This window comes from Platalea leucorodia (assembly GCF_965183815.1).
Source record: "Platalea leucorodia genome assembly, chromosome: 5".
In the NCBI taxonomy this organism is placed as follows: domain Eukaryota; kingdom Metazoa; phylum Chordata; class Aves; order Pelecaniformes; family Threskiornithidae; genus Platalea; species Platalea leucorodia.
In genome coordinates this window covers 75,445,774-75,462,030 of record NC_138827.1, presented here as the reverse complement: position 1 = coordinate 75,462,030, position 16,257 = coordinate 75,445,774, and the positions used below count along the sequence as shown (strand labels likewise).

Sequence of the window (16,257 nt, the reverse complement as noted above, 5' to 3'; positions counted from 1 at the left end):
TGGTTAAAAAAAAAAAAATAAAAAAAAGAAGAAAGGCCAGACAAAACAGGTGCCTTAGAGGAGCACTGGTCAGAGAGACAACTTTCCTCCTTCATCGCTGCTGGGAAATGGGAATTCTTACCAAGGGAGAGCTGCTTGGATTGTCCCAAAGGCTCCCTGCTCTGTCTCATCCTCTAGCTAGTGAGTGCCTGACCTGATAGGTCGATTGAGAAGATTTTCCTTAATAGGGATTACTGTCTCGATTACTATTTATTTTCAGGCCTTGTATGCTAATATATACTAATGTGATTTCTTGAGCAGTACTACAAAAGGTAGCAGTTGATGATTTTGCTGTTTGTAGCCTCTCCTAGGCTTGCAAGTAGGTTGATAATTTATGACTAGTTCATTTTAAAATTACTTCTTTTAAAATAACACTCCAAAGTATGTGTACTGAGCACAATGGGAGCAAGACATGTAGGGGTTTGGGTTTAATACAGGATTCTTCTGCTTCCTAAGGACTGCATTTGTCCCTTTCATTACTGCCACATCTTGGGCTAATTCTACGCTGCAGAGTGCTGCCAACCCAACCCCACGGTCTGGAGTTTGACACAAAGAAAAATGCCTGCAAAACCTTGGCAGATGAATGCTATTACTGGTTTAGTTATGGACCCATGAATCCAGATGTTTGTAACTGTCTCACTGTGGTTATTACCCCATCAGTGGGGAAGCATTGCAGTATGTATTTAAAGCAATATTGTGAAGGTATTCTTCAGACCGGCAATTTAAGCTCTTTCAATTGAGCTGTCTGAAACAACGAGGAGCAATGAACAATTGTGCTGGTGGTGCAGGCTCTTCCACGCGCAGAGGTAGCGCTGGATTTGAGCTACTGCAGCCTTGTGTTAGCGAGGAAGGTGCTGCAGCTAAGCTGGTAGGAGCCTTCCTTTTGTTAACATACTCTATCTACAGTAAGGTTATAGGCAAATGTTTACTCTGCAAACAGTTGTGCCTGTTGAAGATGTTACTGCACAGCTGTGGTTTGCTCCAGTTCTGCCATGGAGGTGACTACTCCAGTCAGTAAGTGAAGCAGATTCATGTGATTACTCCGTAGTGCTCCCCAGGGAGGGGAGGGGAAAAAAAAAAAAAAAAACCCTCATCCAAGTTTGCTTAAACGGTTTAAATAGGTGATTCAAACTAACTCTGCTGGATTTTTCCTCCCTCCCTTCAGAGTAGGCATTGTTCACACAAAGCATTTTGTCAGACACACCAGGATATGAATAAGTCAATCCATTCCTTTGTCTCTCAAATGTATTAAGTTTCCATCTCTCCTTTGTCAAAGCCAGGCGTTAGTTCTGTTGCTTTCTTGAAATCAGTAGGAGGAAGAATATTCTGAATGCAGTCAAATACCAGGCCCCTATACAGGAGCACAAATGTGTGCCCAAATCTTCACATGTACTATTTTTTTTTTCCAGTCAAGGTTTTGACTTTTCAGATCAATGGCAGTCCCCCAGTTTTGTGTTTATTCTGTTAATGTCTTATTGGGCAGATGTCTTTGTATTGCTAAATACTGAGTCTCACTGAGAAAAAGATGATGTCAGTTTTGCTTGTTTTCACCTCTGCAGTGAAAACTCCAACTGTGAACACTAAACAGTACCCTATAGAAGGAGAAGTTGATTAAGGTATGGAAGAGACAGTATATTAGGAGTACGTGCAAAAATGCCTGTGCTGAAGCTGAATGAGCAAAACTTAAAAAATATCACCCAAACTCTACTTGATATTGTATCTTCTGATAGTTACATTATGCTTTTTATTGTCTTTCCCTGCCCAGCACTTTCTCACCACCGAGTGCAATAAATGCATGCTACAAGAAAAGAAAGCTGAAGTTTGCAGAATGGTTCTGAGAACACAAACCCACACGATTATTTCTAACACTTCCTTCCCTATACAGAAGTTTGCAGTTGCAGTTACAAAAATACAATGAAGAGGGTTCACAACTCCTGTAAGAACATGTTTGAAGTCGCTCTCAAATGAATATTGAAATACTACTTTTTAGTATTGTGCAGCTCTGAACGGAGTCCTGCCATTCCTTCTAAAGCAATTCCTTCCTTGTTAGTTGCTGAACATAAATCAGTGGCTTGCAGTGATTTAAAGATATGTTTATCTAGTGATAGCCTTGATTTATCTAGAATTATTTCTACTAAGTGTTTTCTTCCATTCTCTTTCTTCCCTCCCTCTTTCTTACCAGAAGAGTATAGTCTAGATCAGAGCAGGAAGGAGTGGTATAATTTAGCACAGCAATCAGAAGTCTGGTATTTTTGTATTTCTGTCCATTTGTAGTAACAGCCTGATTCTGCCATCTTTATGTGTGCAGAGTGGCTTTTACCTTATTTGCCAGTAGTCAGTGAAACTGCTTAAGGAGTAAGGATGAAACAAATTTAGGAAGGCGTTTCAGTAAAACATTTAAGTGTTAAGTAGAGCTAGAGCGGAGTTATTTAACATGTTTTTATTAAAAAAATGCAACAGTGGAAGATTTTGTAATTCCTGAATGTTTTGAATATTTAAATTACTTTCTTTTCAGTTGAGAGTAGATGACAGATCCACTAACTCAAAATGCCTCAAGTTGTTTTTTTCCTTGTGCTAGTATCGACCTCTCGCAAGCTGTAAACCAGGATTTTTTACCAACCCCCACACAGTGAATTTCTCATGCAAGTAATCTCAGTGGCATAATTAAGAAAGGGTTATGCAACACAAATCAGCATATCTACTCAAGGGAGTAAGTTTTCATGCCTACAGATTTGCAGGTTAGGCACTTGTGTAAGCAGTGTCCACAGTGCTGTCGTACATGCTGTTAAATGTCTGTGTGTTAGTCAAGAGGTACTATAAATCTTTCACCAGTTTTCATTAGCATTACTGTCAAAATTAAAAAAAAAAAAATCATGGCTATCTATCTACTCTAGAGTTGTAGAAATAGTTCAGACACTTTTCACTCACCTACTGGTGTTAGAACTGACCCTCATTATGTCTAAGTTTTATCTGGAAACAATAGAAGAGCCTGAGCCGGACCAGTTTTCTAAACAATTCTTTAAGCATTGTTGTGTAAAAATTTGTAAAAACCGCAAAGTAATGTGTTCTTAGACTTATGGACAAATCTGCTTTTCAAATATCGATTTGTATAACTGTACAAAGGCCCTTCAGGCTCTGTGATAAAACTGATTAAAATATGCCATGTATATATATATATATATATATATTTCTTTTTACACTCAAACTGTGCATTGCTCACTGCTGCCAGCCTGTCGTATTTAGTTTGTGATAAACAGTATGTATGGCAAGGTCCTGGCACACTGAATGCTTCCCCATCAGACTCATTTGTCTGTGTGTATCAGTTACTCCTCTTTGATTTGATCTTTACTTTCACAGACTTGGGACACCTAATTTTAATTCAAATTAACAAAATGCAAATATAAAAGAATCGGCTAAACTACATTAAACTCTTTATTTAAATTAAGTTGACTACTTCATATAAAACTGATACGTGGAGATTTCCTGGAGCTGGTGTAACTAGGATTTGCCTAGATGTGGAACATTTCAAAACAGGTAATACAGACATCATGAAAAATAACTTGAGCATATTTTGTGAGTTCAGGGCTAAGTAGGAAGGAGCAAGGATATCCAGCTGCCATCTAGGACAGGAGCATGCATACCATTAAGCTAGCCAGGAACTATGCTGTAACTTTAAATTGATGCCTTACTTTGAGCCAGTAACTGCTAGTGATAAACGAGTCCTAGCCTGCTTGCATTAATTTGGATTAATTTTCCCTGGGCAGAGAGTGCACTATACTGTTATCTAGTTCGGAACTGTGGCTGAAGCAGTTGTTAATTTTACAGCAATTACTGTAAAACAGACTGGCCAGATCTTTTAGAAACTCAGATACAGATTTGGTTGACAGTGCTGAAACTACTGTTGTAAGCATCACTTTCAGAAACAAATGAGGGGAGAGATTGCCTTGATGAAACACCACGGTGACCTATGGCTACCAGTGTGTCACCTTCAGGTTGGAAGAATTTGTAGAGAGGATCTGTAGAGGACCATCCTGCAGTCATTAGTAATTGATGTTTTCGTTATTGACCTGGATACTGGACTAGAGCACATAAATATTGCATTTGCAGGTAGCAGCGGGGAGGAAGGGGTTGTAGGCGCATTGGAGGACAGGACTAGAATGCAAAGTGACGTGGGCAAATATAGGAAGTGACCTTAAAAATAGCATGGAATTTAATAGTGGGAACTGCAAAGCACAGCACTTTAGTAGGCATAATCAGCTGCACGAATCCATGGGGGAAAAAAGACTGGATGAGGAGCAGTTCTTCAGAAAAGTTGTAGCCACTCTGAGGATCATGTGCTTTCCAGGAATGAACGATACGAGGCCACAGCAAGAGAAATAAATAGAACGGCAGTCACAATAGGGAGATGTATTTAAAAAAAGGGGAAAAAAAGAAGTGTTGGAGACATGGTATATAAAGCCATCCCATTCAGTTCAGCATTAGTAAAGGCCAGCTGGAGTACCTTATCCAGTTTTAAGCACAGCACTGCAAAGTGACATGGGCTAGCTGGACAGAATACAGATTAGAGGAAAGAAAGAAAGAATAATCTTTGGATATAGAAGAAAGCTGCTGCAAAGGAAATGAGGCAATTGTTGCTAGTCCTGTCTGGTGGTTATGGAGAGCAACTTAAACTGCCATAATGAAGACTTAATTTAGATGTGAGGAGTACCTATAAAGACAGTATGTGTAAGGAGGTGGTGGATCTGCATCACTAGAGGATTTTCAGAACAAAGTTCGGACAAATGACTGGCAGGAGCAGGTTAGATACAGTTTGATTTTATCTTTAAGCAGAAAATGGACTAAGTGACCTCTTGAGGACCAGTTTGACCAAGCTATCTGTGATACCGGATTTAAATGACAATGTTAAAGGAAAGCTCATCAGGAAGTGATTTTCCCCTCATTTAAAAACTGTATTTTAATCAGGGTTTTGTAGTATAATCATCCTGGAAAATATATAGGTTCTATGATTTCAAGCAACAACAGTAACAGCAATTACTAAAAAAGTCACTGGAAGTGCACAAGTTTTGTCCTGTTGTCAATAAAAAAAGCAAATGTCTAGTGATTTTTCTGTTGATTTATTATTCCCCACCCCATTTTGGCTTTGTTTTCATTGTGGGTCCAATCCTACTTTCCTTGCACAAAGTTGTCACATTCTGCTAACTAGAAATAAGCTAGGCACACGTCATCAATTCTCCAGAGGTATTTCACCTTTGTGCGAAACTAATAGCACCGGGTGTGCAGTAGATCTTGATTTTTGATACTTCATGTGCTCTCTGCTTGGATTCTCTGCTTTTGTTCCACAGGCACATAAGTACCTCTAACATTGAGATAAACAAAAGCAAGGCACATTTTTTCCCTGCTTCATAAAGGCAGTTTGCAGTAGATACGCAAGCCCTAATGCATCTGTGCACAACACCCCAAATGGATCCAAGCACATCGGAAAACGGTTGTATGGCATACTGCCTCTGCCCATGGATCCTATCTCCAAGCACCCTCTGAAGTCAGGGCTCAGAAGATTGGAGTGAAAATGTAAGCAGCCTGGCAGGTTTCCAGCTGATGAGTTAATGCTGCTATAAACTTCAGTAGTTCCTCTCTGAGGCATGCAGAAGGGTGCAGGCGCTGGGAAGGTAGCCAACAAAGGCAAAGAGCAGACGGCAAAGCTAAAGGCCAGCCTCAAGGATTCACAACGCGATTGTCTTTGAGGTGGGTTCCTCCCTTGCCAGAAACCCTTCATGTAGCTTCAGTGGCAGGGCTGGAAATCAGGAAGCAAATTAAGGTAGGCATTCAGCGTGAAGCCAGCCTGACTTGTGGATGCTTGATGAGCATAGCTTGAGCAAAGGTAGCTATGCCCAGCACTCAAGCCACCACGTGAGTGGATTAGCGGTCCGGGGTGCTGCAGAAAGCCGGGGGCTCTCAATCATGCCAGGTCAGTTCATTGAGCTTGAAGCTGCAGTGAGGCGGTTTAGATTTGAACTCGGGTTGTCACTTCACTCGGAAGCTTAGACATGGAAGTCACCAAAATATTAAAGACGGAGTAAATCAGTAGAGCATCAGCAGGTCAGATTCCATGGGACAAATGGAAAACAAACAGCAAAGAGAAACGTTGGCGTTTTCCTTTCTGTAAGGGAAGGTTAGCAGCAGAAAGCTATTTTTGTTTGCAATTTAAGTAAAGCATTTAGACTGTAAATGCTTTGAGCAAAGTGAGTTTGGGGGAAAAAAAAGTGTTACAACAGATTAGAAGCTATGCAATAGGAGATATGTTCAGCTGATGGTGATTCTTGCTGTGAAGCCGCAGCTATTGTAGCACACAATGGACAGCCAGATTCCTCCCCGCACGCAGGCACCTTTTCTAACAGACAAAGGACTTGTCTACTGTGCAGCCTCCGGCTGGGGGATGCTCATACTTTAACTAGCTTTTGTCCTTCCCCCTGGTACCTCAACATCAGAGACCTCATCCAGGCTGGAGGGTCCATGGGACAAGTGAAGTGGTGCAGGGATGGTTAGCTGACATTAAGCTCTACGTTATCGTTGTACATGTGCTCATCCTGACTTGTTCATAGATACCTAGGGCATATCTGTATCTACTTCATTAATATCAATGGCAGAGACTGTCGTGGGACATTACAGCTGTAATGGGACATTACAGATTTAGTGACACCTCCCTCGACAGACACCTTAAGGGCCCAGTGAACCAAACCCATTATGCCAAAGCCCAGTTTTGCATTTAGAGTTTTGGACTTCAACATTTTGAAGAAAAAAAAATGAGATTTGGTTTAATTTCTAGCCTATAAAGCAAAAGCAAAGAGAGGTCTTAAGAGACTAAAATCAACTTGTAATGAACGCTGTAACAAACACTATATTCCCATGGAAGCAAATTTAAGTGATCTAAGTTACACAGCACAACCTACTGCATATTAAGCATAGTCTGAATGATTAAACAAACTTCTTACGCAAAAGGTAGAAATACTGTACAACCTAAAATTCTACAAGTGTGATTAAACAGTAATCAAATCTGAGAGGGTGATCTTCATATGATAAACTATTTGAAGCACAGTCTATAGCCGCAAAAGTGTTTGCTTGTCTGGAGTAGATATTTCGTATGATACCCATACAAATTTTATACAGCCAGGTAGGGCCTAGCTCCACATTCCTCTTCCTCCACAGAGTGCTGGGATTGCTGAGTACTGTGAAGAGTTGAAATAGTAACCTGGCTACCTCGGGTTTTGAGGTTGGTTTGCCTTTTTTTTTTTTTTTTTTTTTTTTTTTTTTTACTGAAAGCCAGAATTACAGCTGATGTACTTATTTTTACCAGAGCAAACACACCATAACTCAGTTTTCCTTTAAAAAAAACCAAGTTACTAAAGTAAAAGGGACATCACCAAAACAGAGCAGTAAGAGAGCAGTGATTTTTTTGATAATATACAGTACCAAACCTTAAATAGATCAGTACATGGAGAAATCAATTACTTTCTAGATTCTTTGAGAACAAATATGGTGAAGGCATTTTTCTTTCAAGTATTTTGGTTGGCTATTTATTTTTCATGGTAATACTGCAGACTAGCATTATTTTAAGTCCTTGGTTTTTGTTAAGCCTGCTTGGGTTTTTTGTCTTAGGAATAGAAGAAAGAAAATAATTCCTTATCAGTTAGAAGGCAAGCTAAGAGTAGCGGTTGTCTATACTAAACCAACTATTGTAAGGTGAGCCCTGTGTGGTTCTCCTAGATATAAAGGACGTTCTGAGCAAAGTTCCCATACAATGACAAGTGTGCTTTGCTAGAAATTAGTGAAGGTGGGGTCAGGGATGGAGGAAATAGAGAGAGATGTGAGCTGTACTAATCAGTTAAATGTTTTGTTATCACTTCATTTTCTTTCTGTACAGAAAGCAAGCTCTGTAAGAATATGCCTTTAGTTAGACTTTGCTAATTCTGGTCTGGGGAGAAGGAACTGGGAACTGTTGCTTCCTGCGAGTGGCACCTGTTTGTCTTTTGTGTGATTTTTCTATGCTTTACATACAATGTCTAAATAAAGCTAGAAATAATTATTTGCTGAAGATCTAGTAAACGTAATTCGGCCTGGCATTGTGCGATGGTGATCCTCACTGTTCTCTGTAGTGTTTTAACGGAGGTGAAAAGGAGGAGCTGGTTCTGCAAGTTGATGCCAGGGTATAGAAGCATCTGTGAGACGTTCTGAGCTGTTTCTGTGGAACCATGAGTTTATAGCCCTGAAGCTGTTGTTACCAAATATGCAAAGCTGTTTTCAGTAATAGATTCTTTAAAAAGGTATTGGAATGTTGAGGGGAAAGAACCCCAAAGTTTGTTTTTTTCCTTTTTAACAGTTAAAAGGTGTGCTACTTTAGGCACTTTCCATCAGGCAGTTGTTGGCTGGAGAGATGGAAAAGGTTTCTCCTGCTTTAGCTAACCTTCTTCACCTTTAGCCTTCTACCCCTTCAGACACAAGCAGTGAGAAAGCGCATTACTGTTCGCTTGTTAATACCGTTGTCAGGTGTTTTCAGCTTCTCCTGAAAGTTTCTCTCTATCCCTTTCCTAAAGGGAATTGGTGGTCACAACAAACTCTCTCTTTTTTGGATTGCGGAGGTTTTCAGGCTCAGTGCTTTGTTTCAGGCGGCGGGTGCGGAGAGGCCCTGCGGGGCACATCGGTGCTGTGCCCTGCACCAGCCATGTCCCAGTCTCTACAGCCAGGAGTGTCACTGCGCTCCAGCCTAATTCCAACGCTGGAGAAGCTAATGCAAAATTTTAAATTTTTTGTTAAATCTGCACGGTGGCACCTTCTGCCGTGCATGGAGCGAGGTTAATTTTGTACCTCATATCTGGATTGCCACTTGTTAAGAAAAGTTGAAGCATGTGAAGGATTGAATTAGGCAGGGGGGTTGTGGAATGGGTCAAGCGTGTTTGCTGGCTGCTTCTGTTAGCTGATCACTAGTGAAACAGTTACATGCTGACATTTTAACTCGCACTGAGATTTTATTAGAAAATTTCAAATCACCCACGTCCTTATCCCATTTAAGCATAGGGAGGGAGTTCTGTAGTCTGAGGCAGAGAAAGCTTTGCTAGCCTAGAAATCATAAGCCAAAATTAACCTGTCCTCGCAAATACCTAGGCAGTATGTAACATTGGAAAAATAAATCTTTGAACTTGAGACCCAGCTTTCTGGATTTCTTGCCTGCCTGGTTCATGTGGCTGTGGGCACATCGCATCGTTGAGCTCCCGGTACGGTGCTGCCAACTGAAATAGCCTGAGGCCGGCAGAGTGGTAGAGTTGTGTGTTGGCAGGTCATTCCCCTCTAACAGGTACCTGTACCTTCTGCAGCCTGCTTACATACAGGATTGTGCCATTCAGTGAGTGAGTGGGACTCCTCATCCTGCTGGATGCTATTTAGGCCGTTTGCATGGCCTCTGAATTGCTCTGTGTGCTGCTCTGCATGGTTAGCTGAGGAGCAGGCCATGCTTGATACTTGCTCTGTAAATGGCTACTGCCTACTTTTCACTCATGCAGGACTGTAAGACTTGGCTGTACTTGCACTCTCTTTTTGTTTTTGAACATGGGAATAAGGAGACAGGAGTGACAGTGAGCATACCTCTTCCTACACCTGAGATAAGCTGGATACCTCGCCTCTAAAATCCTCCATCCAGGCTGCGCAACTTTCCGGGAAAGATGATGTGCGCCCACCAATGTGATCGCAGCTAATTTCAGGAGGTGGGGAGATAAGAGAGCTAAAATATCACATTGGTTTTCTGCTTCTTGAAAGTGCGTGAAGAAGAACAGGTAGTTATGAGAGACCGTATTGCCCCAGGTCTTAGTCCAAATCCATTTATGCCCAGAAGCGTTCCAGGTTTGTTAACTTCGAAATAGCCATTGACTTTTGCAGCCTGAAGGAAAAAAAAAAAAGACAACACTGAATTGTGCAGTGAGCAGTCCATGCAGTGCACTGAATGTTATTTCTGAAAGCTGATCTTTTTCTGAAGTCAGTCACTGATCACAAAACTGAGGGGTCAGTTCTGGTTAGTTTTGCAGTAGATGTCATTAGCAATGAATGCTTGACGAGCAGTGTCTGTGAGATGCTGTGCTGCAACTGCTTGTGCTTTCCGTATGCAACATCTCTGTTGGGTACAAAGTCAGCTGGCAGAGTGCAAAGCACTGTGAGTCATCCTGGCACTGCTGGAGTGTGTAACTACAGTCTCTAAGCTAGGTGCAAGCCAGACCCTGGCTTTTATCCGGTCTGTATGCAGAACAGGACAGAGAAACAGTGCAGAACAGGACAGAAACACACTCTTATGCTCTTCTGTCCTAGGGCGGATGTATAAACTGCAATATCTTGGCTGCTGTTTGAAACTGCACCGGCTGCATGCGGTCCCAAGAGGCTGAAACCTCCATTAGGAGCGAAGGTGTTTCTGGGGCACCCCAGCTCTGCTCCAGAGCCAGCAGCGCGGCACCGGCCCGGGGCACCTCTTTCTCCTGGCGAGGAACAGTGGTGGCCCAGCGTGCTAATGGTGTAGCCTTGCTCTGCTTGTGGCGTGACTCAAAATGACTGCGCTAACGGGTATTGTGCCTCTCGATCTGACAGTTAGTAGTTTCTCTGATTTTTTTCCTAGCCCCTAAAGTTTTAGCGTTGGAGTCTGGATCACCACTGGAATAGGAATTTGGGGAAAAAGATCTTCCTAAGTGAAGTTTGAAACACAGAGGCTTTACTATAAAACCTTTCTGTTCTCATTTTTGGTATCTGCAATAAGTTGTTCCCGGTATTATTAGTTCTTCTGGCAGGTGGAGTTAATTTATTTGTGTATTAGTCTTCATGCTGCTGGATGAATTATAGATTTAATTATGGTCCAGGTGCTCAGAGCTTTGCTGTTCTTCTAAATGTGAAATATAAAGAAAAAAGTCTGAGTAATTTTTTGGCTTGTTGAATAAATGTAAACATTGGGAGACAGTGCCAGAGTATAAATAAAGAGAGGATTTACTTTGCAGAGAATGTTATTATCTACTCCAGGGTATTCTACTTTGTGGGGAGGATTAGTGCTCTGCCTTATACTGGGACACACCTTTTTACAGCTACTACTCTACACAGCAGACGATTAAAAACTTTTACCTACAATTCCATGTATTTTCAGACAGTTTCTTTTGCAATTACAGCTGATTACTAGTGGCCAAAGGTTGAATGGAGTTAACATAGTCATAACAAGAAATACTTCCTGATTCCCTGGTAGGTGTAAATAAACTACCTACTACTTGTAGTATTCCTCTTCATCTGTGTTAGTCAGTCTTTCCTTTTCTGCCTGGCACAGTTTTAGTCACAGTCCTCAAGTGTTCTCATACTGCAAAGCTACTTATTTATGTTTGTTTCTTGTCCTAAAACAGTTTTCCATCATACTTTCCCTTAATCTGTATGAAAATTTACTTTTTGGATGACATTTAATTCCATGAGAGCTCTTTTCATAACTAGCTGTTCACAGTCAGGCCGGAATACAAAATTCATGAAAAAAAAAATCTTTTTTTACTGGCATTTCATAGGATATTTGGGTAAGGGGCAAGTACATGAGCTATGTTAATTAACTGGGACTTCTCTTCATTCCTCTTTTGTTTTTACCTTTTTAATTACTGCCTTTCTGCTTTGTGGCCCTGAGTCAGAAAAAACACACCATGCCTTTCTCACCTTTTTCAGGAAGACTTGTGTGTGTGTGTTTAAATGCTTTTCTGAAGGGAGTGTGAATTGGCCCTGTTTCAGCTGCCACTAAACATCACTTGGCAGAGCCTATGGAATAATATGCCTGTGTGTCCGCTGCAGTACTGGGGACAAAAAAAATAAAGACTATGCTTCTCTAATATATTTTGCTATTATAATATGCCATTTATACATGTAATAGTATGAAATTTTCAGAAGAAGGTCAACTAATTTATTCTTGCAGTTGTCCCCTTTTGCTTCTTTTAATTTGGGGGGTCAGAAAAATTTGTATCATGATTTCATTTTTCTTTTTGGGGCTGCATAACAGCTACCCTCAGGACCCCGCTGTTCCTCGGACAGAAATAACACATTTGATGCATCTTCAGAGGAAGCAGCCAAAAGTGCGTGTTCTGACCTCATCTTTAAGCTTTTTCATCTCCTTTACTGACAGTTAATGAAGTTACTATCACAGCCATTAAAGATAATTTTGTACAAGTAGATTATGTAATTATTAGTTTCTTGTACTGTTGTTAGTATGAAGTCAAGTATTGATGCTGATTCTTCATTTTGGCCCAGTATGGCAATGCCAGTTTGCTCTGGTTGTTAGATATGAAGTGTGTGTTGGGCGTTTGAGTTTGAGGTGGGTCAGGAGTTTGTTTTGGAGAAATCTGCATGTTTTGGAGTGCCTTGATATTTTTATTTGTGATAAGAAATCAGGTTAAATTGAAGGGACCCCTTCTTAATGTCTCTGTATTTTCCCCTTTTTCTTTGATGCTCAGTGCAGGGGGTCATTTCCAAAAGTTTTGCCAGTATCACTGGTCTCAGTTCTGGTTCATTGGCATTGACGTTATGAAGAGCTATGTAACTGTCTTCTTGATATCACTGGTGCTAGTGGACCTAAAAGTGGATTCTTAAATTTTTTTTAAGCTGTCTTGATACACTGCAGCTTTTGGTTAGGGAAGGTACACATGCAATTTCTTTATCTGAATACATCTTTAATGTGGTTAAGTTTAGAACAAGATTAGGAAGTAAACCCTTCATAGGGATTTCCCTATTACAGAGCCCAAATTTAGCTTCTCTTTTATATAAGTGTAATTTTAGACCATGAAGTACCTACGTTTTGTGGGAGGTTAGTGAATGAATGGACTGGGGGCTGACAATGTATAGGCTTTCAAGTCCTTTACTCAAGAAGGAAATGCACTTGATGTCAGCATGTTAATTTGATGGAGTGCATTTATAGGAGGCTTTATATAGGTGTTGGGTGTTAACTTAAAACCGTGTCTTCATTTGGTACATTTGTTAGTTTGTTGTGTCCTTTGGTTATTTAATAAAACATGCAGTGAAACACTAGAAAAGCTCCTGGACTTTGTCTTCCAAACAGCTATTGCTGCCAGTGTTAAGGTTCTTCATGTCTTAAACAAGACAGTAATTTTTCTTTACAGCAGAAGTGTGATTCTGAAGAGTTATTTACTCTTCATTTATTCCTACATATTTTTATTTTAAAACTGAATTATATAGATTGGGACTTTTCCCGGTGTTGGAAGTCAAATCGAGTGCCCTGTAATTTCTGGAGATAAGAATGCTACTGTATAAAATCCTTATTAATACAGAAAATACACAGAGAAACAATTCAAGACAGTGCCACACACTCCTCAGATTCCCGTTGTTTCTAATATTGACAGCCTTTGTGGGCTTCACACATGTATTTTTGTGTCTGGTTGTACATAACTGCTTACAGTGGTGCAGTGCATTAAACAAGGTTGGCTTTGCACCACTGAATTGTAGTCAGTCCGATCTCATTATTACTCCTAAATCTTGGTTTGCTGTAAGCACACTAGATGCTCCCTGTTTAGTGCTCAGGAACTCTTTCCTTGGAAATTGTGTGCCTTTTTAATGTGTCATGGCTCAATTATCACATTCGGTTTTGGCTGCCAAAATAGCCATATATATTGTCTAGCAGGTGACAGCCTGGGCCTTTATCTCTTCCTGGCTGTTTGCCAGCTGTTTAATTGCAGCCCTGTGTTTGCTGTGTGTCACATCTTATGGTGGTCTATTATACACAGCTAAAACAATATTTTGAAAATGTTTCAAATGTAAACTAATTCTGTGAGACTTTACGTCCTGTTATTTACATGATCTGCTGAGGATGTAATGTAGGTAATATTTTCCTCTACAAATGCGAACATTTGTACCTCTGGTCATCTCATGAATTTCCAGGGCAGCGAGAAGACAAGATGGGGACGCAAAAATGCTATCTCGTCCCCTTGAGAGATGTAATTAAAGCTGTACACTTCTCATGTAATTTTTCATTTGTGGTTTCTGAGGCATTTTTAAAGACAAATATTCTCTTTGTTCTGCCCTTTAGAAAAGAGCAAGCATACAGAAACCGAGCTGAGATCTCAACGGGAGTATCAAAGCCTATGGGCCGTATTTCTGCTCAAACAGATACTTCGGGTGAAGACGACGTTGCGTTTTGAGTGAATGGTGTCTTAGAGAGGCAGAGAATGATGCTGGCGCTGTACGCAGCACGTTCGGTTTGGCAGCCGCCTGCTTTCCATCAGGAAAGACTTAAGGCTCGTGTTACCCGTGGCAGAGCTGAACTACTGATTTCTGTCCCACAGCCCCACACTGCCTGGGGGATGGAGCCGCATGGTGTGAAACCGGGATATCAGAGGGTTACACGCTCCACAGCGCTTAAGTGTGCGGGGAATCCTTGGACTAAGTATGAATCCAGTTTTCCCTGCTCCTCTTTGTACAGCTATTAATCTCTTGCTCACTCTCTCTCTGAAGAGCATATGTCTTGGAGAGCTTCAGCTCCTGGGTGGGATTCCTACCTGGTGTAAACTGCTTTAGCCTTGAAAGCAATGAATTAGCTAGCATTCTTGGCTATGTAGATTTTTTTGGCAGAAACTTTAGTTTTCCACTGCGTAAAGAAGAAATCAGGATTTGTTCTATTGCTTGTTTAATAAGAAGAATAACTGTTTAACAAGAAAGACACGATAAAAGGCTTGGGAAACAGCTTTGCAATTTTAGGTCAGAGTAACACAGAGCAGAAGAGAGCTTAAGAAAGATCCCATTTTTGTGCAAAACACCAGATTTATAATTAAGTAGTAAGTGTTGGCTTTTTAAAAAGGAAAGAAAAAGATAGCCTGTAGGCAGGATTAGATCTACAGCATTTTTTCTTCTTAATTGGAGGGGAAAAGATCCCATCTAGCTAAAGCCATCTAGCATGCTGGAAGAGGTTTGCTATTAAAATGGGCTTTTTTAAAAGGAAGTAAAATTGTTAGAGTGCTCTTAACCCTGCTTTCTGAAAAGTCTAGTATTGTGTGTGAGTAATATACTCGAGCATGTGCATGCATGTTTTTTCTGGTTAATCTGCTAGAAACGTTCTGGTAAATACCCCCCCACACACACCTTGTTCAGAAGCTGACCTGTTTAAGTAGGGTTACAAAGTGAGTATTACAAGATATTTAGGAGGGAGTTGTGCATATATGGGGCAGCTGGAGTGTGAGTGGTTGTGGCAGTTCTGCTGTGCTGTCACTGCATGTCTTTTCAGGAAATGCATCAAAACAGTCGCTAGCATCACTTTGTTGTAGCAGGATCTACATAATTCCAGTAGTTTACAATGTGACCAGTCTATCTAGTGTCAAAAAAAGGCCATGCTTGAGTTTCTGCTTGACTAAACTCTTCCCTGTTCCATTAAGCTTTCATGTAAGTGCTGTATTTAGTGTATTATTTTGCATGCGAGTTTCTTATATATCTCGAATCACGTTCCTTTCTGGTGAGTCTGAAGACATCATCGATTAAGTTTCGTAGTATACAGATAAAGTCGGTGCTGAAAGGTAGCCTGACAGAAGTCCTTACTGTAGTCGTGCTGCCTGGTTTGATAAGGCAGGTGTGCATGTGTGCCGTTGACATGGAGACTTTAGGCAGCCACCTGATGTAGATGTTTACATGATTTGTTAAGAAGTTGTTATTTCTGAAGAGTAGTTACAACACCCAGTTATAGATACCATCTTGTTGAAAACGATTGCTTACGTGTTAGACGTGTTCATTGCAAATTAACGGTGGCCTTGGGGAAGTGTTTCTTTACCATTCGAGGTCTTCAGGTAGCCCCGGGAGTTAGATACAAGGAAGTTAAATCCCAGCAAGAGTTACACAAAGCCCAGCGCTGGCAAAGCAAGGATGCCACTTACTCATCGTGGCTGAACATTCAGCATCTGCTTGACAAAGTTTATATGAAGGAGGACAAGATCAGGACAGGTCACAAGAATGCACAGCCTGTACGCTGCTACAAGCTGATGAAGCCCTGAATGTTGAAATAATGAAATATTGATCAAATGTAAAAAAACTGGGAGAAAGCAGGGTGTGCAGCAGAGCAGGGTGAGAGCAGGTACCTGTGCAGCAGTTGCTGTGGTACTATCGAAAGGTGCAATATGGTGCAGCCAAAACGCAGAACTGTCGTGAGCCCGCGGCGTTTGGGGTGAGTGTGAACCAGCTGCA

General features: G+C 41.0%; 1 protein-coding gene across 2 annotated transcripts in view; it reads left to right on the top strand.

The window, feature by feature from the left end:
* UBE2E3 (ubiquitin conjugating enzyme E2 E3) overlaps positions 1-16,257 on the top strand; it is a 60,612-nt gene that overhangs the window by 7,795 nt on the left and 36,560 nt on the right. The gene's annotated exons all lie outside the window — the stretch shown is intronic.